This window comes from Ranitomeya variabilis, chromosome 4 (assembly GCF_051348905.1).
Source record: "Ranitomeya variabilis isolate aRanVar5 chromosome 4, aRanVar5.hap1, whole genome shotgun sequence".
Taxonomy (NCBI): Eukaryota; Metazoa; Chordata; class Amphibia; order Anura; family Dendrobatidae; genus Ranitomeya; species Ranitomeya variabilis.
Window position 1 is genome coordinate 11,193,035 of NC_135235.1, and position 24,600 is coordinate 11,217,634.

General features: G+C 47.7%; 1 long non-coding RNA gene across 1 annotated transcript; it reads right to left on the bottom strand.

Moving 5' to 3' along the window:
- Nucleotides 1-2,015: 2,015 nt before the first annotated feature.
- LOC143768317 (uncharacterized) lies at nt 2,016-24,295 on the bottom strand. Its single transcript, XR_013213800.1, has 8 exons — nt 24,245-24,295; nt 23,179-23,200; nt 22,212-22,230; nt 15,440-15,505; nt 8,495-8,557; nt 6,884-6,943; nt 5,118-5,150; nt 2,016-2,175 (listed from the first exon to the last, which is right to left on the bottom strand). It is a non-coding gene; the product is annotated as an uncharacterized LOC143768317 (long non-coding RNA).
- Nucleotides 24,296-24,600: the final 305 nt, after the last annotated feature.

A 24,600-nucleotide genomic window follows, 5' to 3' on the forward strand; every position in this document is an offset into this window, starting at 1 on the left:
GAACAGCAGAGCTACCGGACGGGCAGGAATGGCAAGGACAGAGTAATGACCGGTTTGATGAAGACGCAGGACTAGCAGGAACGACAAAGACCAAGGACTGGCAGGAATGGCAGGGACACAGGACTGGCAGGGACGGCAGAGACACAGGACTGGCAGGGACGGCAGAGACACAGGACCGGCAGAGACACAGGACTGGCAGGTGATGGCAGAGACACAGGACTGTCAAGGACGGCAGAGACATAGGACTGGCAGGGACAGCAGAGACACAGGAATGGCAGAGACAAAGGATTGGCAGGGACGGCAGAGACACAGAACTGGCAGGGACGGCAAAGAAACAGGAATGGCAGGGAACACAGGCTGAAAGGAATGGCAGAGACAATGAATGTGGAAACGAGTCACAGCGTAAGAAGCAAAGACAGGGAGCCAGAGAAACCTAAAGAGACGCCAGCAAGAAGCCAGCGGCAACAATAGACACAAAGGCGTCTTACCTGGGCGGACGCAGGAAGAAGTACCCGACGGGCGCCGCCATATTGGGGGGAGCCACCGGGTCACAAACTCCCAGAAGCCCCAGCGGTGAAAGGAGCACATCTCCGCATGCGCAGACTGCTGAAGGGACAAGCGCCAGAGAAACCGGACGGAGAGGAGCGAGGAGGAGCATCGGGAGCGCGCCGGCCGGACAGGTAAGTATTAGGCACAGTAACAGAGGCTGCCAGGTGGTATCGGCAGAGGGGGCGGCGGCTGCCAGGTGGTATCGGCAGAGGGGGCGGCGGCTGCCAGGTGGTATCGGCAGAGGGGGCGGCTGCCAGGTGGTATCGGCAGAGGGGGCGGCTGCCAGGTGGTATCGGCAGAGGGGGCGGCGGCTGCCAGGTGGTATCGGCAGAGGGGGCGGCGGCTGCCAGGTGGTATCGGCAGAGGGGGCGGCGGCTGCCAGGTGGTATCGGCAGAGGGGGCGGCGGCTGCCAGGTGGTATCGGCAGAGGGGGCGGCGGCTGGCAGGTGGTATCGGCATAGGGGGCGGCGGCTGCCAGGTGGTATCGGCAGAGGGGGCGGCGGCTGCCGGGTGGTATCGGCAGAGAGGGCGGCGACTGCCAGGTGGTATCGGCAGAGGGGGCGGCGGCTGCCAGGTGGTATCGGCAGAGGGGGCGGCGGCTGCCAGGTGGTATCGGCAGAGGGGGCGGCGGCTGCCAGGTGGTATCGGCAGAGGGGGCGGCGGCTGCCAGGTGGTATCGGCAGAGGGGGCGGCGGCTGCCAGGTGGTATCGGCAGAGGTGGTGGCGGCTGCCAGGTGGTATCGGCAGAGGTGGTTGGCGGCAGAGGTGGTGGCGGCTGCCAGGTGGTATCGGCAGAGGTGGTGGCGGCTGCCAGGTGGTATCGGCAGAGGTGGTGGCGGCTGCCAGGTGGTATCGGCAGAGGTGGTGGCGGCTGCCAGGTGGTATCGGCAGAGGTGGTGGCGGCTGCCAGGTGGTATCGGCAGAGGTGGTGGCGGCTGCCAGGTGGTATCGGCAGAGGTGGTGACGGCTGCCAGATGGTATCGGCAGAGGTGGTGGCGGCTGCCAGGTGGTATCGGCAGAGGTGGTGGCGGTTGCCAGGTGGTATCGGCAGAGGTGGTGGCGGTTGCCAGGTGGTATCGGCAGAGGTGGTGGCGGTTGCCAGGTGGTATCGGCAGAGGTGGTGGCGGCTGCCAGGTGATATCGGCAGAGTTGGTGGCGGCTGCCAGGTGGTATCGGCAGAGGTGGTGGCGGCTGCCAGGTGGTATCGGCAGAGGTGGTGGCGGTTGCCAGGTGGTATCGGCAGAGGTGGTGGCGGTTGCCAGGTGGTATCGGCAGAAGTGTTGACGGTTGCCAGGTGGTATCGGCAGAGGTGGTGGCGGCTGCCAGGTGGTATCGGCAGAGGTGGTGGCGGCTGCCAGGTGGTATCGGCAGAGGTGGTGGCGGCTGCCAGGTGGTATCGGCAGAGGTGGTGGCGGCTGCCAGGTGGTATCGGCAGAGGTGGTGGCGGCTGCCAGGTGGTATCGGCAGAGGTGGTGACGGCTACCAGGTGGTATCGGCAGAGGTGGTGGCGGCTGCCAGGTGGTATCGGCAGAGGTGGTGGCGGCTGCCAGGTGGTATCGGCAGAGGTGGTGGCGGCTGCCAGGTGGTATCGGCAGAGGTTGTTGCTGTTATACGGAGGTTTCATAGCTGTATCGAGTGGAGATATAACAAATAATGTTAAAGTGCATTCCAATCACAAGATATTGATGAGCTATCCTTACGACCTATCCCCATAAATTAGCTATTATAAGCTGTTCTACATCCGGATTTGCGTTGTCTGGTCATGACCGCTATTCATTGATTGGGATTCTATTCAATGTGTTTCTATTCAGCCAGAGATTATACACAGCTGATGAGGGGGTGCCAGGTGCTGGACCCCACTAATCTGATATTGATGACCCACACTAAGCATAGGTAATCAATGTATTGTGAAGTGACAAAACAATCCCTTTATGTAATAGATGAGCAATATTTGTATTTCTTAACATCTAGCCATCCTGGCTAATAATGAATACATTATTTACTACATCATTTGCTAGAATTACAAGATTACAAGGATGTAATTTAAAGCTGAAACCATTCCTGCATGTGATGGCTTTAATGGTGTGTGGTTTTACATAACAAAATTAACAAAATGCCTTTACAATTATCATTAGGAACTACATACAATGCAAATCAGCTAATTTTCAATAACCGTTCACTTACAGAGGTGCTCCCAAAATCGTTATATGTATTTAGACAGTTAAGTCCGTATTTATTTGTGCATGCCAATGCAACTGACTTTTAAGTTTCCCCTTTTGGTAAACTCCCCCTCATGTTGCCATCCCATGGCTCCAATGCCATCAGTCGAGCATGCGCAGTTTAGGCTCTGTTTTCCCATAGACTGGTTGGCTGAGTATGCACAGTGATCTGGCCTTAATGTCACACTGGGGCCGAGAGGATGCCCAGCATGCGGCGCAACACCAGGGAAGATATGTTTAATTACAAAAACAACTAATACCTAAAATTACTTTATTTGAAAAATATTGTTAACAATTTTTCAAATAAAGTAATTTTAGGTATTAGTTGTTTATGTAATTAAGTGTTTTTGAATACTATACCAACCTATCAATATTTAAATTAAACCAGGGAAGAAATGCAAGGAAACCCGGGCAATAGGGAGAAGGGAGAGGGTTCACCTCCTAACATAAACCTGAGTCTGATACCTGAACTCCCTAACGTCCCTAGTGGGGTCCTTCCCCCCTGTGTGAGAACACCCTGTCTAGTGCGCAGGCCAGGGAGATAGTAGTCCCACTACTACAATAAGACAACACGAGGAAGGTACAACTAACAGTGGGAAAAGACACAACAAGTAACACTCCTTAGCTTCTCCAACAGGAAACTTCACTGCTGCAACTAGATCTAACACCTCAGCTTATTCAGAGACTGACTGTCAAAGAGGTCAGTATAGAAGAACTATAACCAGCAAGCAGAGAAGCTACCAGTGGGTTTATATAGTGGGAGGGAGTGTTCACAAGATGCTGCAGCTGAGCACTCAAGCTCTAAGTTCACAGCCAGAAGATAAAGGGTCCTTAACCCTCTCAGCACAGAATAAAAGTAAATTCACTCAAAGTAGAGGACAAACACATCCTAAAGAGGACCTGCGCTCTAATACACATTGTGACCTTCCGCTCCCAGATCCTCCAGGAGTCACATCAGGACCTGACACTGAAGCATCAAAGCCAATGCCCAAATGCAGACAAAGAACAGAGACATAGAAAACTGTTCCCGAGTCCATATTGACTCCCATGAATTATACGAGAATACTGAGAATACTGGAAGTGTAAATCTTAAAGCTAGAGGCAGCATATTACCGAAACATGAGTGTTAGGAAAAACATCCTCCATTTCCAGATACCATGATATTGCGTACACTCGCCTACTCTGCCAATAAGTCCAGAAGACTCATGAAATATGATGGGATCTCCTGGCACAGTAGACAAGTGGCAGCGTTTATAGCCTGTCCTGTCACTGGTCACCGTCCGTATGGATGGAAGTCGCTGGTCCTGCAGTTCGCACCGTTCATAAAACTGCTGAAGAAGTTCTTGCGAAACGTGCGTCGGGGCGGCGGGGATTGTTCCTACAGCACTACTCTACATGTCCGTCATCTATTTAGGACTGCCCGCGCTCTTTACCTGTTTATATTAGGACAAGTCCACCTAAAGGATTTCTGTATTACATATAGGGCCCATCTTTATAGAACGCTCTGTTACTGGGTGTATTCCACCTGGTTTATTTACATGGATCCCTACCTCTGGCCTCACATGCTTTTTAATTATTTCATGTATGTTTTTCATGTTTAAATAAAATCCATTATTTTAAGGCATATATGCTCCGTGTTTTTTTTTACCCCCTTTTTTTGGTACAGCAATAAAAGCAGCAAAAAGTCAGCAAAATCTGCTTTATGTAAGTTGCTTCTTTATTGTCAAGAGAGCAGGTTTTGCCTGTGGAAAAAAACAGTAAAAACCCAACGTGTGCACAGAGCCTATTGCTATTGTGCTTTACTGATTGTCTTGGTAACGTTGTTACTTATGACTGTTGTGTATGAAACTGTTACACTGTAAAGCGCTGCAGAATATGTTGGCGCTATATAAATAAAGATTATTATTATTATAATGCTAAAAATTGGTTACATCACCAAGAGTATGTGCACGTAACATATTTTAAGGGTTTTTTTAAGCAAATCCTCTCCATTCACCTAAAAAATGATTTCAGGAACTTTTGGAAAGCAATTCCAGTTCATTTCTATAAAAAATCCACTTTGTTAATATGAGGAGGCTTTTTTCCCTCTGAAGAGGTTTAGACAAACACCTGGTGGAAAGAAATAAATTACGGGTCATTTCTTTGAATAGGATCCAGAAGGAAACCTCTCCAAACATGGCCCTGTCCAATCAGAAGGCAGAAGCTCCAGGAGAAAACCTCTTCCCAAACCTCTTACTAATCGGGTGTATAACAATAAATGGCCGCTGTCTGTGCAGTCAGATCTTTCCGGGAGTGAGGACTCGTCTACAGCATTATGTCATCTAGAAGGTAGGCTCAGTAATCTCTTACATGATCAGGGTGGTGGTCTTCTCATCTTCCTCCCTACAGGACAGGAAACATAGAACATCAGTGCGGATTAGGATCAATATTCACAGGGAAAAGATACAATAAAATCAGACTTTATTAGACATGCATTAAATAGAGCAATACTGAACAGCGACACACAACTCAACCCAAAAATGCTCCAGTGGCCGGGGAGTGACCCTAATGGGAACCTACTAGTGTAACCTCGGACAATGTGGGGTCCCAAACTGACCCTATCACATATCCCACCTAACCCAGAAAGCGCCAATGACGTCCCTGCTCAAACACTGGCACCATTAATCCCAAATATAGGGGAACAGGGCACCGGTCAGTCACATTACAGAAGGGTCATATTGGGACACAGGTATATTACCCACAAGAGCCGACATATATGCCGATAGTGGCAAACTAACACGGCTTCATCTCCTCATTATCCCAAATATAAAGGTAAACTAGTCATCTGGGTAATTTCACAATGCATCACTGGGAACGGGAGCTGACGGCCGCATCGTGCGCATCAGTGGACGCCGGAGAGTGAGAATAGCACAATTTTTTTTTTCTTTTTTAACATTATATCTTTTTACTATTGATGCTGCATAGGCAGGTCCAGTAGACCATCCGCCGCCTTATCAGGAGCATGCCCAGGCATTGTGGGTAGGTCATACAGGCACTTGGAGGCCACACACACTACTGAGCATCATTTCCTTGTCTTGGTGCATTTCCACTGAAGTTGGATCAGCCTGTAATTTGATTTTTCACTTTGATTTTGAGTATCATTCCAACTCTAGACCTCCTTGGGATATTAATTTGGATTTACATTGATCATTTTTATGTTTTATTGTTCTCAACACATTCCACTATGTAATGAATAAAGATTTGCAACTGAATTATTTCATTCAGTGATATCTAGGATGTGGGATTTTAGTGATCCCTTTATTTTTTTGAGCAGTGTATTTATGAATGAGATCTCCTCGGAGACATCTTTTTTCTAAGCTAAACAAGCCCAACTTTTCTAACCTTTCATCATATGAGAGGTCTCCATTCCTGGTAATAATCTAGTTTCCGCCTTTGAACTGACTCTATCTTCTGAATATCCTTTTTAAAATATGGAGCCCAAAACTGGATCCCATATTCCAGATGTGGCCTCACAGGTGATTTATAAAGGGGTAACAGTATGGGATCGCAGGATTTTATCTTTTTTTATACACCGTAAAATCTTGTTGCCTTTGCAGCTGCTGCCTGACATTGAGTGCTGCTGCTCAGCTGACTTGTCCCCAGAATCCCCCGTCCTTGTCCTGTTCTGTAGTCCCGAGTATACTGCCATCTAATGTATATGCAGCCATAGGATTACACAGCGCGGGGAGCACAGGCCGTGTGGTGGTGCAGGGAGCTGACGGCTCCACTATTGTACTCAGCCATATCTAGGAGGATACAGAATGGACATGTGCCGACCTCCTGAGACCGCTCCCAAACCAAGCGTCCTAGACAGGGGGTATGCTATAGAGAGTATACATGCCTCTAATTACACCTTGTGTCTTTCTGAAGGAGCCATAGAAAATGCTGATCAGGGTCTGTTCTTCCAGGTGCCATTTTAAACAGTAAAATACATAGAATTCATCTAATTTATGTGTCCTATAAACATCCTAAACTGAGAAATGACCTTCACACCCTGACAACTATCAGCGCAGACAGATGGACAGTGTGTGCAGACAGGTTATATATCATTTCTACCTGGAAAAAAAAGCACTTACAAAGTTTTCATCCTCTTAAGCTCTCTCGCCTCCTTCTCCCATCTTTCTTGCATTTCTCTCCTGTTGTACATGGAACATAAATCATCATGTAAATGTATAAATCTCAGCAATGTGAGGAGCAGCAGTGATCACATTCCCCTCGGCCTCCATCCCAAATACTTTCCCCACATTTCCCATGGACATCACACAATGATACAATGTTGTGTCCTCAGAGCGGTCACTAGGGGGCGCTCACTGTGGAGGACAGAAGGCTGGCGGCACAAATACACCTCATGGCGATTCTACATCATTCATAGAGGTCGATCCCACACTTATTTATGGCTTTCATTTCCCATTTTGGATCCTTCATTTTTTACTCCTTCCAAGAGCCACATCCCTTTATGTTTTGGTCTACATAGACATTTGAGGATTTGTCGACACAGTTATTATTATTTTTTTTAATTTGTAAAATGTATTTCTGCTGGTTTGTTGTCTCCATAATCCTACTGAGCTGGAGAATCATATCGTCAGGTCATTATTACTGTACAATGAACATTCTAAGGAAGAATCCCCAAAAACCATTACAGAATTTCCTTTTTTACCCGCAATTTTGGAGAACTTGGAATTCTATTTCTAATACAGCACGTGATAAATTGAATAGTGTTTATTAAATATACAACTTGTTCTGCAATAAACAAGCCCTGATATCGCTATGGATGGAACAATAAAGAATGATGGCTCTTAGAAGTAGGGGGGATGAATACACAAAACAGAACAGCCCCATGTTGGTAAGGGGTTAAATAGGTGAACAGCCGCAGGTGGAGCTCACTCCTGCTGGGCTGTTATAGGCAGATGATGGCTGTGAAACCCAGCAAGTATCTCCCTGGGGCAGCTTCTGAGCCGCTCTGTCCTCCTGAGGTGACCACAGGCCGCCATCATTGGGATAACGTGACCTTCCCACTCACAGTCCGTGTATAATGCAGATGTGACCCCTGGGGGCCTCCTGCCTCCTCTATCCGCCACTGTCCCTCTGCTTTCTACCCCTTCTCTTCATGTGTGGTCGCCAGGAGTCGTCTGCTCTGGGCCGGTCCATCTACAAGCAGGGGGAGAATCTCACTCCCCCCCCATAGGGCAGTGTGCATAGTCCGGCCTGGTCAGTCCCCTGTGCTGTAGAGGGACCAGCACAGAACAGGGGGGATCTGAGACCCCCAGAGCGCACTGTGCACAGAGGAGGCCGGCAGTGATGGCACAGATAGAGAGGACTGGGAATCCGAGGAGCAGAGACATCAAACATTGGGGGATGACTTTCTCTATATGTTTAACATACATAATATCTGATATATTAAGATATTGGCTCATGTTTCTTTTCTTCTCACCAGTCCAATAACAATTCCTAATGTTTGTTTCCCATAAAACGCTTTGCCGTCTTTTTCCCCTAAGTTCTGGTAACTGAGCGACCCCCTGTAAATGTCGCCTCCCTGTGCAGTAGAGATACGGTGGATCATGTGCAGACAGGTTTCTACCATCTGTCCCTGAGTACAAGGAATCGCACATCGCAGATAAGGAAACGTCGGGATCATTATGGGATCTACAAGGTTTGCTTAGATTACATCAGTCATTCTCGCCACTTACATAATCTCCTTCCTGCTCTTCGTCAGCCTCCTTTTCTTTGTAGTATCTAGTTTGTCCTTCTTACTATTGTACAAGAAAGAAACATCCATTTATGTTAAATGGTCACAAACTCAATATTACGGGAAAATGTAAGAAGCTTTGTAATATATCGAATCAGAGAAATCTGCTTCCTTCTCCACTTATGAGCCACTTCTACTCCCATCTGTGTCTTGAACTCACCATCCCCCCCAAAAAAAAACTGTTTAAAGTGCACCTGTCCGGTCTTATAGCGCTATTATCTGTAGATATTGGGTTATTCTGCAGGTTAATAGCGTTATGAAGGTGCTGGCCGCTGTACTGAAAGTGCGTCACCTGGGAGAAAATGAACTGTTTTTCTTCTGGGAGCCTCCGGCTTTCAGTCATGCAGGCGTGTCCTAAGGAATTAGTCACGGCTCACAGCACTGAGAGTGGTGACTGTAACCGCGCCCCGACACAGACTGACAGGTCACGCAGAAGTGCATCAGTGCAGAGCCGGCTGTCAGTCAGTGTCGGTGTGCGGTTACAGCTGCCCTCACTGTGTAATTAGTGGTGACTGAAGCTGTGCCGGACACTCCTCTATGACTGAAAGCCGGAGGCTCCTCTAGTGCCGGCATACACAGTAATCACACTGCACTCAGATGACATCCGAGTGCAGTCCAATGTTTCGCCCACACCCATTGACTTGTATAGGCGAGTATGATACAAGTGGTAAATTTGCATGAGAACATAATGTCAGCTCTGAGCTGCCCCATAGAATAACACTGCTCCGAGTGCTGTGAGATGTGTTATCATGTAGCACTGGGCCGTGTTATAGGCTCGTGTGAGCGAACCCTTCCCCTGCACATTTACCCCATATCTACAGGCTACTTGTCATAGCGCTTGAGGACATGACTGCTTCCCTATAAACTCCTCCACACGGTGCCTCTTTCCTGCGCTGTTATTCTGCACCTTTTCTTGTGGGGGTCAGTGGCATTTCTTGTTACAAGTGCAGCAAGCTGTAGAGTCGGCTTTTTCTCCGACTGTCACCGACCTGATGATTTTGTATCCAAAGGATAAATCCCGTTAGATCGGGCTGTGCTGCTGAATAAACTGATCGTCAGCAGCAGGAGTCTAAGGGTTTTATTCACTTGATAAAATCGGCACACTAGGCGGCACTAGGCGGGGAACAGAGAATATATGCCCCCGACCAACATAGTCCCGCCCACAGGGCACTTACATCCTCATTTACATATAATACCATATCCTCTGACACAGCTAAGTGGGGGGACCACAGCGGTGGAGTGGGGCACTAGGAGGCAGAGTCACTGCTGGAGGAAGCTGGAGGCGGTGGCAGGAGTGGAGTGATGCGGTGGGCTCCAGGCTGGGAGGAGGGGGTGTGAGGCGGTGCGAGGCTGTGGTGGGCTCCAGGCTGGGAGGAGGGGGTGTTTGGTGGTGTGAGGCTATGGTGGGCTCTGGGCTGGGAGGAGGGGGTGTGAGGCGGTGCGAGGCTGTGGTGGGCTCCGGGCTGGGAGGAGGGGGTGTTCGGCAGTGTGAGGCTGTGGTGGGCTCCGGGTAGGGAGGAGGGGGTGTTCGGCGGTGCGAGGCTGTTGTGGGCTCCGGGCTGGGAGGAGGGGGTGTTCGGCAGTGTGAGGCTGTGGTGGGCTCCGGGTAGGGAGGAGGGGGTGTTCGGTGGTGCGAGGCTGTGGTGGGCTCCAGGCTGGGCGGAGGGGGTGTTCGGTGATGTGAGGCTGTGGTGGGCTCCGGGCTGGGCGGAGGGGGTGTTCGGTGATGTGAGGCTGTGGTGGGCTCTGGGCTGGGCGGAGGGGGTGTTCGGTGATGTGAGGCTGTGGTGGGCTCCGGGCTGGGTGGAGGGGGTGTTCGGTGGTGCGAGGCTGTGGTGGGCTCCAGGCTGGGCGGAGGGGGTGTTCGGTGATGTGAGGCTGTGGTGGGCTCCAGGCTGGGCGGAGGGGGTGTTCGGTGATGTGAGGCTGTGGTGGGCTCTGGGCTGGGCGGAGGGGGTGTTCGGTGATGTGAGGCTGTGGTGGGCTCCGGGCTGGGTGGAGGGGGTGTTCGGTGGTGCGAGGCTGTGGTGGGCTCCAGGCTGGGCGGAGGGGGTGTTCGGTGATGTAAGGCTGTGGTGGGCTCTGTGCTGGGCGGAGGGGGTGTTTGGTGATGTAAGGCTGTGGTGGGCTCTGTGCTGGGCGGAGAGGGTGTTCGGTGGTGTGAGGCTGTGGCGGGCTCTGGGCTCAGCAACAAGTGACATTCAATGTTTTAAAACAATAATATGAGTAATAATATGAATGATGCCAAGTTAGACCACAACATACAATTAATAACAATTAACATCATAGTGGAGCGACATGCGAGACAATGCAGGTGAGTAAGAAATGTGCAAAAAATGCCAAGATATGAAATCATCCCAAAAGCCGTCCACATTACAAATACATAGCAGAAACAATATTTGTGAATCCATTCGACTCATGTAGTAAAGGATTCCATAAATTGCAGAACCCAGAATGTTGTTACCGCCCTTGTCTGCCCCTGCTCTAAGTGATATGTTGGTGAAACATCTCAGGAAATGCGGAAACGCGGACAGCGACAGATATCACACAGAAGTTTGGCTAAATCGGATGTGGCAAAATGGAAAACTAGAACTCCTGGAGCCCCCATTGTTTGGAGCATCATGCAGGACTTACAAGGGGTGTAAAGGTAGTGGGCCTTCTAAGAGTAAGACCTAATATGCGTAGGCAGGATCGGCAAGGGGAACGTTAGAGAATGGAATCCGGTGGATTTATGACCGTAATTCTGTGAGGCCATTTGGTATTAATGAAGATTTCGCCTTCCCGGCTTTCTCAGGACTTCTTTCTTCCCCTGTCTCCCCCCCATGTATTGTTACTAGTTGTTATCTCTCCCATATACGAAGTTATTGGTTCCATGCATTGCCTGTGCCCACATGTGGAGCTGTGGAGATAGTGCAGAGAACGTGGGGGAGGTTATTTTATATGTTTGCGCAATTCTATCACAGGACAATAGGAGGAAGATGAGAGGGTCGGGGTCTTTTAGGGACCAGCAGAAGCTATTTACATAAGTGTAGAGATAGAGGATTGAATATGGAAGGGAGGTTGGTTTTTTGTTGTTTTTTTTTTTTTTAATGGGATATGGCACTTATCTGGTCAATGGGTAAATTTTATTTATTTATGTTTTGTTGTTTTTGTGTTATTTGGGTTTATATATATATTTTATTTCTTTTTTTTTCTTTTTGGGAGGGATGTAATTCTCACACGTACAATGATTTTTGTGTCTTGTTTTTTGCAATTTCTTACTTACACAATGCGCATGCGCGGATGGAACCGTGTTCTTGTCTTGCTTTGGAAACTGACATGCAAACTATGCGCAAACCATTTGTTATTCACGTTTTCAGTTGCACACGCGCATTGTGCATCCTTTCTTGTTCCGGGAATTGATACACAAACGTTTTAGATGTTTTGCAATGTTTGGCCGTGATCTGCGCATGCACCGTCTGAGCTCCTCCGGGATCTGACACACAACCTGTTTTTCCTGCTTTATGGAACGCACTTGTTCCAATCAGCGCGTGCACACTGACCATTGGGCTCATCCACCACATGTGACTGGAGTCTCTCAGTGGCCGCCGCCGCGCACCTGTGTCGGCCGCGCACCTGTGTCGGCATCTCCTGATTGGCCAGCAGGTGCACTTGCTACTTATAAATAGGGTCTTGACGTCCACCATGACACTTCCCCTGATGAAGCGGCTGTGAGGCAGCGACGCGCGTTGGGCAGAGCAGGCAGACCCAGGGCATGTTGGTTTAGTAAGTCTGATATTGCATTAGCGCAGTCCCCATTCATTACATTTGGATCTTGGCTCATTGTTTATGGCTCATCCATGCAGGTGACTACATTTGGTGGATTCTTGCCTCACTCCTCTGTGATGTGCTCACAGACATGATGAAAGCCACTGATGCCATTGTGATGTGTATATGTGTATTTCTAGAAATTCTATAGATGGCAGCTTCTGATTAGTCATTTCTATACGATCTGGCTCTCGGGGACTTTGGCTCCTCAGTCCAGGACTTTGAGCTGAAAATGTGAATATGTTTTTCATTTATTTATTTTTTTTTTTTTATAAATCAGATTTATTGGTGCAAATGAACAATACAAAAATGAAACAACGTTGAGACACATTTGGTACAGTCAATAGAATACAACCTACAATTCAAACAGGAAAATACAGTCCCAACAGTTTCCAGGTGTTATCGGCTAATGCCGATGATATCACTTTCAATTTGGCAATAATGATTTACATTATTGAAGCATGTAAACAACAACGAAGGAAATCATGCATTACTAACTATATTGAGTTGTTTATTTTAGTAGAGAATATCACTAAATAGAAAAGGTGGTTAGAGAGAGGAAAAGTTAAAGAAAAGAAGAAGAGAAAAGAGGAAAAAAAAAAGGGGGGGGGAAAGGGGAATGCGGGTAGAAAAGGGAGGGTACGATAAGTACGGGGAATGCGGCACCCCCCCCGGGCGGGCCCCAATCCCCATGTAGCGGTGAAAAGGTCAGAATATCGCTGACCTTGGCTTTAAGTCATAGCAGGTTAGAGCAAATGGGCCGCATCCATTTTTAAAACGCATCCGGAGCGGTTTCAAATGTAAATCAGGATCTGGACAGCCACATGTCCAGCTCTGGAGTCTCCCTAAATACAATCCATGAAGCCCAAATGTTATGAAATTTCTCAGAATCCCCAGTGGATTGGCTTATCAACTGTTCCATTCTATATATGTTGTTTAGTTCTGCAACAAAATCGGAGCCTGAGGGGTAGCGATCCTGCTTCCAATATCGGGGAATCAAGTTCCTGACAGCTGCAGGAAAATGTCTGAGAAGACTCCTCTTAAACCCAGAGATCGATAGGTCACATAGAGAAAGAAGGGCTAGTTCCACCGTGGGCTGTATTTTGCGGATGGATAATTTATTATGAAAATCGAAAACTAACATCCAAAGTTTCTTTACGGGCGGACATTTCCACCAGATATGAACGTATGTCCCCTTCTCTGTTGCACATCTCCAACAGATATCTGGGATCACCGGGAACATAGCATGAACCTGGCAAGGGCATCTATACCACCTCGACAGAATCTTGTAGCTCCTCTCCTGTGAGACAGCAGACAACGAGGTCCTAAAAGTAAACAATAAAATCTTGTCCCTCTCCTCTTGAGACAGAGATATTCCCAAATCACTCTCCCATCTCGAAAAAAACGTTGGAAAATCATGTGTTGGGGTTTGACTCTTTTGAAAGAGGTTATATAATAAGGAGACCTTGCGGACCGGGGGCTCCCCGGCGAGACAAATTTTCTCGAAAGGGGTCAGCATCCCCATGGACTTGTTGAGTTTAAATGTCGTGCTTATGAAGCTTTTTAACTGCTCATAAAAAAACCAAGAGCCCTCGGGAGGTTCCCCCCCCTGGTATATTTCCTGTAGGGGCTTAATGCCCGTCTGGTTTATGAAGTCAAATATAATGGGTTTTGAAGCCCTATTCTTGCTTAAGAAAGTTTCCCTACGGAGTCCTGCAGGGAAGTGAGGGTTATCATATATTGGGGTTAGTGGTCCCGGGGCTGTAGAGGTTATTAAGTTCCTGCCACTCTGCCGGACAAGCAGGAGCATGTTCCTAGTCATGAAGGGAAGGCCAGACCCCCCCCCCCCCCTCCATAATATCGTCTGAGGATCCCCGCCAACCAGATCACCCTCCACACCAACCCACTTCTTATTATTTCTGCTGTGATATAGGTCTAAAATGCAGGTACCGACTGAGGCTCGGCTATAGACTAGAAAATCCAGTAAGCCAATTCCCCCCATTTTCTTAGATCTGCTTAATACAAAATATGATATTCGAGATCTGGTGTGGGACCAGACCAGTCGAATGACCGCTTTCTTAAGTCGCGAGAAGAAGGAGGCAGGAAGGTATAACGGGATTGTCTGGAAATAATATAAAAGACGTGGCAACAAGTCCATTTTGATTACGTTAACTCTACCAAACCAGGACAGTTGAAGTTTATGCCATCTCTCCAGGTCCAACTCTGCTTTTTGCAACGCCGTTTTGAAGTTTGCGTCATATAATCCGGAGGTTTTGGCTGTTATTTAAACCCCTAAATACGAAAGCATATCGAAGCGCCACCCAAACGGGAAGGAGGAGCGTAGATGTTTTTCATTTTTTAATCTAACGTCCCCTGACATCACTTATTCTCTTGGGAATTGTAACGCGGCTCCACATATTTACATTTTCATCTACATTTCGCTCCTGTACATTGGAGGCTATTTCCTCTGTGAGCCCTTTTATTGTCCATTTTATATATATTTTTTTCTGCTATGTATTTGTAATGTGGACGGCTTTTGGGATTATTTAATATCTTTAATATCTTTATCTTTGTATTTTTTGCACATTTCTTACTCACCTGCCTTGCATTGTCTTGCATGTCGCTCCACTATGATTTTAATTGTTTTTAATTGTATGTTGTTGTCTAACTTGGCATTGGTAATAAAGCCATTGATGTGGGCATCAGCGTTGAGCCCACATCTTTCCTGGCACATGTCGGCTGTTTTAAACAACTGACATGTGCCTCTAACAGCCGTGGGTGGAATCACGATCCACCCTCGGCTGTTAACTAGTTAAATGCCGCAGTCAAACTCTGACAGCGACATTTAGCGCACGCTTCCGGCAAGCAAACTCTATCGGTGACCCTGTCACGTGATCGCGGATCACCGATGCGTTGGCATGACAACGAGAGGTCTCCAGCGGATCTCTGTGGTTGTCACTGCCCGATTGCTATGAGCTACCTGAATCAGAGAATCAGCCGTCTGAGATCAGGAAACATTGATATCGCTGCATGATCTATAAGGTTTGCTTCTATTAAGGAGTTACATTTTGTTACTTACGTTCTTGTGAAGCTGTCTATTATAGATTTTTTCAATCCTTGCAGAATTTTTATCAGGGGATTAACCCTATAGTAGAAGGAGAACATGTCACTGTGTTTGTTAGGTAAGGGAGGAACTGGGACTTCTTTGTTACACTGGTCATTTATTGATAAAAGATGTCAGCAATTACCGTATATACTCGAGTATAAGCCGAGATTTTCAGCCCAAATTTTTGGGCTGAAAGTGCCCCTCTCGGCTTATACTCGAGTCACGGTCTGTGGCAGGGTCGGCGGGTGAGGGGGAGAGGGCGCTGAGGCATACTTACCTAGTCCCGGCGATCCTGACGCTCCCCCTGCCCGTCACACTGTCTTCAGGTGCCGCAGCTCTTCCCCTGTACAGCGGTCACATGGGACCACTCATTAGAGAAATGATTAGGCGGCTCCACCTCCCTTAGGGGCGGAGCTGCCTATTCATTTCTCTAATGACGGTGCCGGTGACCGCTGATAGAGGAAGAGGCTGCGGCACCGGAGATCAGCTGTCCGGGGGAAGGAGCGGGACGCCGGGAGCAGGTAAGTATGTCATATTCACCTGTCCACGATGCACACGCCGCTCCATCTTCCCGGTGTCTCTCCGCTCTGACTGTTCAGGTCAGAGGGCGCGATGACGCATATAGTGTGCGCGCCGCCCTCTGCCTGATCAGTCAGTGCGGAGAGACGCCGGGACCGGACGCTGGGGAGCTGCAAGCAAGAAAGGTGAGTATGTGTTTTTTTTTTTTATTGCAGCAGCAGCAGCATTGTATATGGCACAGATTTATGTGGAGCATCTATGGGGCCAAACTGAACGCTGCAGAGCATTCCATATGGGGCAGCTATATAATGAGCATCTATGGGGCCAAACTGAACGGTGCAGAGCATATAGGGCACAGCTATATAATGAGCATCTATGGGGCCAAACTGAACGGTGCAGAGCATATAGGGCACAGCTATATAAGGAGCATCTATGGGGCCAAACTGAACGGTGCAGAGCATATAGGGCACAGCTATATAATGAGCATCTATGGGGCCATAATGAACAGTGCAGAGCATATAGGGCACAGCTATATAATGAGCATCTATGGGGCCAAACTGAACGGTGCAGAGCATATAGGGCACAGGTATATAATGAGCATCTATGGGGCCAAACTGAACGGTGCAGAGCATATAGGGCACAGCTATATAATGAGCATCTATGGGGCCAAACTGAACGGTGCAGAGCATATAGGGCACAGGTATATAATGAGCATCTATGGGGCCAAACTGAACGGTGCAGAGCATATAGGGCACAGCTATATAATGAGCATCTATGGGGCCAAACTGAACGGTGCAGAGCATATAGGGCACAGCTATATAATGAGCATCTATGGGGCCAAACTGAACGGTGCAGAGCATATAGGGCACAGCTATATAATGAGCATCTATGGGGCCAAACTGAACGCTGCAGAGCATATAGGGCACAGCTATATAAGGAGCATCTATGGGGCCAAACTGAACAGTGCAGAGCATATAGGGCACAGCTATATAAGGAGCATCTATGGGGCCATAATGAACAGTGCAGAGCATATAGGGCACAGCTATATAATGAGCATCTATGGGGCCAAACTGAACAGTGCAGAGCATATAGGGCACAGCTATATAATGAGCATCTATGGGGCCAAACTGAACGGTGCAGAGCATATAGGGCACAGCTATATAAGGAGCATCTATGGGGCCAAACTGAACAGTGCAGAGCATATAGGGCACAGCTATATAATGAGCATCTATGGGGCCAAACTGAACGGTGCAGAGCATATAGGGCACAGCTATATAAGGAGCATCTATGGGGCCAAACTGAACGGTGCAGAGCATATAGGGCACAGCTATATAATGAGCATCTATGGGGCCAAACTGAACGGTGCAGAGCATATAGGGCACAGCTATATAATGAGCATCTATGGGGCCAAACTGAACGGTGCAGAGCATATAGGGCACAGCTATATAATGAGCATCTATGGGGCCAAACTGAACGGTGCAGAGCATATAGGGCACAGCTATATAAGGAGCATCTATGGGGCCAAACTGAACGGTGCAGAGCATATAGGGCACAGCTATATAATGAGCATCTATGGGGCCAAACTGAACGGTGCAGAGCATATAGGGCACAGCTATATAATGAGCATCTATGGGGCCAAACTGAACGGTGCAGAGCATATAGGGCACAGCTATATAATGAGCATCTATGGGGCCAAACTGAACGGTGCAGAGCATATAGGGCACAGCTATATAATGAGCATCTATGGGGCCAAACTGAACGGTGCAGAGCATATAGGGCACAGCTATATAAGGAGCATCTATGGGGCCATAATGAACAGTGCAGAGCATATAGGGCACAGCTATATAATGAGCATCTATGGGGCCAAACTGAACGGTGCAGAGCATATAGGGCACAGCTATATAAGGAGCATCTATGGGGCCAAACTGAACGGTGCAGAGCATATAGGGCACAGCTATATAATGAGCATCTATGGGGCCAAACTGAACGGTGCAGAGCATATATGGCACAGCTTTATAAGGAGCATCTATGGGGCCAAACTGAACAGTGCAGAGCATATAGGGCACAGCTATATAATGAGCATCTATGGGGCCATAATGAACGGTGCAGAGCATATAGGGCACAGCTATATAATGAGCATCTATGGGGCCAAACTGAACGGTGCAGAGCATATAGGGCACAGCTATATAAGGAGCATCTATGGGGCCAAACTGAACGGTGCAGAGCATATAGGGCACAGCTATATAATGAGCATCTATGGGGCCAAACTGAACGGTGCAGAGCATATAGGGCACAGCTATATAATGAGCATCTATGGGGCCAAACTGAACGGTGCAGAGCATATAGGGCACAGCTATATAATGAGCATCTATGGGGCCAAACTGAACGGTGCAGAGCATATAGGGCACAGCTATATAATGAGCATCTATGGGGCCAAACTGAACGGTGCAGAGCATATAGGGCACAGCTTTATAATGAGCATCTATGGGGCCAAACTGAACGGTGCAGAGCATATAGGGCACAGCTATATAATGAGCATCTATGGGGCCAAACTGAACGCTGCAGAGCATATAGGGCACAGCTATATAATGAGCATCTATGGGGCCAAACTGAACGGTGCAGAGCATATAGGGCACAGCTATATAATGAGCATCTATGGGGCCAAACTGAACGGTGCAGAGCATATAGGGCACAGCTATATAAGGAGCATCTATGGGGCCAAACTGAACGGTGCAGAGCATATAGGGCACAGCTATATAATGAGCATCTATGGGGCCATACTGAACGGTGCAGAGCATATAGGGCACAGCTATATAATGAGCATCTATGGGGCCAAACTGAACGCTGCAGAGCATATAGGGCACAGCTATATAATGAGCATCTATGGGGCCAAACTGAACAGTGCAGAGCATATAGGGCACAGCTATATAATGAGCATCTATGGGGCCAAACTGAACGGTGCAGAGCATATAGGGCACAGCTATATAATGAGCATCTATGGGGCCAAACTGAACAGTGCAGAGCATATAGGGCACAGCTATATAAGGAGCATCTATGGGGCCATACTGAACGGTGCAGAGCATATAGGGCACAGCTATATAATGAGCATCTATGGGGCCAAACTGAACGCTGCAGAGCATATAGGGCACAGCTATATAATGAGCATCTATGGGGCCAAACTGAACAGTGCAGAGCATATAGGGCACAGCTATATAATGAGCATCTATGGGGCCAAACTGAACGGTGCAGAGCATATAGGGCACAGCTATATAATGAGCATCTATGGGGCCAAACTGAACAGTGCAGAGCATATAGGGCACAGCTATATAATGAGCATCTATGGGGCCAAACTGAACAGTGCAGAGCATATAGGGCACAGCTATATAAGGAGCATCTATGGGGCCAAACTGAACGGTGCAGAGCATATAGGGCACAGCTATATAAGGAGCATCTATGGGGCCAAACTGAACGCTGCAGAGCATATATGGCACAGCTATATAATGAGCATCTATGGGGCCAAACTGAACGCTGCAGAGCATATAGGGCACAGCTATATAATGAGCATCTATGGGGCCAAACTGAACGGTGCAGAGCATATAGGGCACAGGTATATAATGAGCATCTATGGGGCCAAACTGAACGGTGCAGAGCATATAGGGCACAGCTATATAATGAGCATCTATGGGGCCAAACTGAACGGTGCAGAGCATATAGGGCACAGCTATATAATGAGCATCTATGGGGCCAAACTGAACGGTGCAGAGCATATAGGGCACAGCTATATAATGAGCATCTATGGGGCCAAACTGAACAGTGCAGAGCATATAGGGCACAGCTATATAAGGAGCATCTATGGGGCCATAATGAACAGTGCAGAGCATATAGGGCACAGCTACAGGTCCTTCTCAAAAAATTAGCATATAGTGTTAAATTTCATTATTTACCATAATGTAATGATTACAATTAAACTTTCATATATTATAGATTCATTATCCACCAACTGAAATTTGTCAGGTCTTTTATTGTTTTAATACTGATGATTTTGGCCTACAACTCCTGATAACCCAAAAAACCTGTCTCAATAAATTAGCATATTTCACCCGGCCAATCAAATAAAAGTGTTTTTTAATAACAAACAAAAAAACCATCAAATAATAATGTTCAGTTATGCACTCAATACTTGGTCGGGAATCCTTTGGCAGAAATGACTGCTTCAATGCGGCGTGGCATGGAGGCAATCAGCCTGTGACACTGCTGAGATGTTATGGAGGCCCAGGATGCTTCAATAGCGGCCTTAAGCTCATCCAGAGTGTTGGGTCTTGCGTCTCTCAACTTTCTCTTCACAATATCCCACAGATTCTCTATGGGGTTCAGGTCAGGAGAGTTGGCAGGCCAATTGAGCACAGTAATACCATGGTCAGTAAACCATTTACCAGTGGTTTTGGCACTGTGAGCAGGTGCCAGGTCGTGCTGAAAAATGAAATCTTCATCTCCATAAAGCATTTCAGCCGATGGAAGCATGAAGTGCTCCAAAATCTCCTGATAGCTAGCTGCATTGACCCTGCCCTTGATGAAACACAGTGGACCAACACCAGCAGCTGACATGGCACCCCACACCATCACTGACTGGGTACTTGACACTGGACTTCAGGCATTTTGGCATTTCCTTCTCCCCAGTCTTCCTCCAGACTCTGGCACCTTGATTTCCGAATGACATGCAAAATTTGCTTTCATCAGAAAAAAGTACTTGGGACCACTTAGCAACAGTCCAGTGCTGCTTCTCTGTAGCCCAGGTCAGGCGCTTCTGCCGCTGTTTACCTGGGGAATGCGGCACCTGTAGCCCATTTCCTGCACACGCCTGTGCACGGTGGCTCTGGATGTTTCCACACCAGACTCAGTCCACTGCTTCCTCAGGTTCCCCAAGGTCTGGAATCGGTCCTTCTCCACAATCTTCCTCAGGGTCCGGTCACCTCTTCTCGTTGTACAGCGTTTTCTGCCACATTGTTTCCTTCCAACAGACTTACCATTGAGGTGCCTTGATACAGCACTCTGGGAACAGCCTATTTGTTGAGAAATTTCTTTCTGGGTCTTACCCTCTTGCTTGAGGGTGTCAATGATGGCCTTCTTGACATCTGTCAGGTCGCTAGTCTTACCCATGATGGGGGTTTTGAGTAATGAACCAGGCAGGGAGTTTTTAAAAGCCTCAGGTATCTTTTGCATGTGTTTACAGTTAATTAGTTGATTCAGAAGATTAGGGTAATAGGTCGTTTAGAGAACCTTTTCTTGATATGCTAATTTATTGAGACAGGTTTTTTGGGTTTTCAGGAGTTGTAGGCCAAAATCATCAGTATTAAAACAATAAAAGACCTGACAAATTTCAGTTGGTGGATAATGAATCTATAATATATGAAAGTTTAATTGTAATCATTACATTATGGTAAATAATGAAATTTAACACTATATGCTAATTTTTTGAGAAGGACCTGTATATAATGAGCATCTATGGGGCCAAACTGAACAGTGCAGAGCATATAGGGCACAGCTATATAATGAGCATCTATGGGGCCAAACTGAACAGTGCAGAGCATATAGGGCACAGCTATATAATGAGCATCTATGGGGCCAAACTGAACGGTGCAGAGCATATATGGCACAGCTATATAATGAGCATCTATGGGGCCAAACTGAACGCTGCAGAGCATATAGGGCACAGCTATATAATGAGCATCTATGGGGCCAAACTGAACGCTGCAGAGCATATAGGGCACAGCTATATAATGAGCATCTATGGGGCCAAACTGAACGCTGCAGAGCATATAGGGCACAGCTATATAATGAGCATCTATGGGGCAATAATGAACGGTGCAGAGCATATATGGCACAGCTTTATAAGGAGCATCTATGGGGCAATAATGAACGGTGCAGAGCATCTATTTTTATTTTTGAAATTCACCGGTAGCTGCTGCATTTTCCACCCTAGGCTTATACTCGAGTCAATAAGTTTTCCCAGTTTTTTGTGGCAAAATTAGGGGGGTCGGCTTATACTCGGGTCGGCTTATACTCGAGTATATACGGTAGTTGTCCCCTGTCCCCAGTATAGGGCATAAGTTAGTGATTCCGGGGGTCCGTCTGCTGGGACCTCCAGCTCTGAGATGTCCCCCCATAGGATGGAGCCGAGGTGGCGCATGCGCCCCACACACTGCACAATGAGAAGAAAGACTCTTACCTGGAAGCTGGTTCTGTAGCTAAAAGACAAACAACAGTTTACAATTAGATTTACTGAACGACCTAATAAATCGCTCAGCGGCAGCGGACGACTTATTGTTCGCTCGTGTTCACACTTCATTTTATTCTCATCCACACAAAACTAAGCCAACTCGTTCTCATTAAGGGGCAGCATCGGATTTTCAGCTTTTTATTTCTTTTTTTTTCGCCTTTTGTGTCCATTTTTACCATCAGTATGTCATCTATTTCTCTTATAGGCAAAAAAAGGAAAGAAAAAGCTGGTGGAAGTTGTTCCTAGTAGTCAGTGAGTGGGTGAGTTTGGTGGACACTTCGCCCCCGGTGACATGTTCCCAGCCCCATAGACTATAAGGGCCAGTGAGAAATAGACAGCAGCCCCCCTGTACACATGTGAGGAGCCTTTCCTTCCCAACCTTACTGCCCAGAGACTTCCTGACCCCATTATGGGATCTGCTCCGGCATTCAGGCCTCGGCTATACTGTAACTACTGGGGTGCAGGGGGGTACATCCATAGTGGTGGACACACGGCCGGGGGTCCCAGTGAGAAATAGACGGCAGCCCCCCTGTACACATGTGAGGAGCCTTTCCTTCCCACCGTTACTGCCCAGAGACTTCCTGACCCCATTATGGGATCTGCTCCGGCATTCAGGCCTCGGCTATACTGTAACTACTGGGGTGCAGGGGGGTTACATCCATAGTGGCGGACACATGGCCGGGGGTCCTGGGAGCGCTGCCTCTGGTCCCCATCACCCACCGTCATCATTACTGCTCCTGTCCCACCATTCAGCCTGTGCGTCTGATGCTCCGCTCCGCAGGCGCCATTACATCAATAGACCGCGCCTGCGGTGCAAAGCTCAGTCCCCGCACTGCACAGAGCGGAGCCGGGCGCTGGGAGGAGACGGCGAGGTAGAAATGCTGGAATTGTCAGTTCTGAGAAGGTCAATACTTACATGTCATCGTGGAAATTGTCATCTGTAAATGTAAAAAGAGAAATGTATAAAGGCCATGAAATATTTCCGCCTCTTCCATTGCACCTCACACACTCATAGGCTTCTATTACACTGGATAATCAATGGGGTTTCCGATAATCGCAGCAGATAGATTGATTAATTGTAAGGCAATGTCTGAGCGCCACTCCGTGCCCCGTGCAGTATTCATACCGTCCATACACCGCAGCCTGGTCAGTGACCCCGGCGTCTGCCGCCCACTCAGCCACATCGGACTTTATGCTCCATTTATTCAGGTATAAAATGTGTGGAATAGATCTATAAATGAGCTGCATCTTATCAATCTCTGAAGCTGCGGCCATTGCTTCCATGTTTGTTTATGCTAAAAAATGGGGGCAAACTATCTTCATCATGAAGTGTCAGGGCCCTTGGAGGGGTCTCAGATGCAGAGCCCACTCCACAGCGGGCAGTTGTCTATATTATATAGATGTCATCCCCTCTATCGGAAGCAGCTGGCGTGCCCACTGATTGCCGCTATTAACCTGTGTAATGCCACTGTCAGCAGAGCTGAGGAAGCTGCCCACCCCAGGCTCTGTATGTCCCACGTCCATAGACAGTGAGCTGCCTGGCACAGGAGGGGCGTGTCGGACCAGGGCTCAGGAGCAGCTAGTCCCAGCAATGATAAGCTACTGGCACTAATACAATCATTGTAAGCAAACAGCAGCATGGAGCCTTGCGCAGGCATCTACTATGGAGGACAGAGAATGAACTTCAATTCAATATTGCAGCCAGCATGCAGCCAGCGGGTAAGGAAAAGGTGAATCAAACACCCGAAAACCCCGCCCATATGACCCAAAACTGGTCCCGCCAAATTCAGGTGACAGGTTCCCTTTAAATACAAAAAAAGGCAGGTTTCCTATGGTCATAACCGTGCTGAGCTGATTAGCCGGGCAGTTGGCCGTGCGAAAACAATGGACATCAGACAACAGAAATTCATCTTTATATATGTACAGAGATATCGTTACAATCACTGTTCTGAATTACATGACTTTTATTATTTCACACTTACACGACTTCTTTCCCAGATTTCGCTCGTCTGTCTTCTGCTATAGTTAATAGCGTATACCTGAATTAGATAAAGAGAAAGGTTTCCTGATAAATGGCCTAATGTTCAATACCAATTGTATCAATAGTGCATATTGCCATAACGAGCTCATTAACAATTATAAGGTTTTATAATTACAAATGTATGGGATGTGAGAACTGGGAAGTAGAGGAAGCTTGTCATAAGAAATCAGGACCTTATACAGCGAGAAAATGGGGAATAACAAGGACCGGACAGGGGTGTAACACGCAGATACTCACTATTACTCTCCTACTGTAACCCTCAACGGAATCCTGGCCGAGCGGCTGCTTATATAGTCC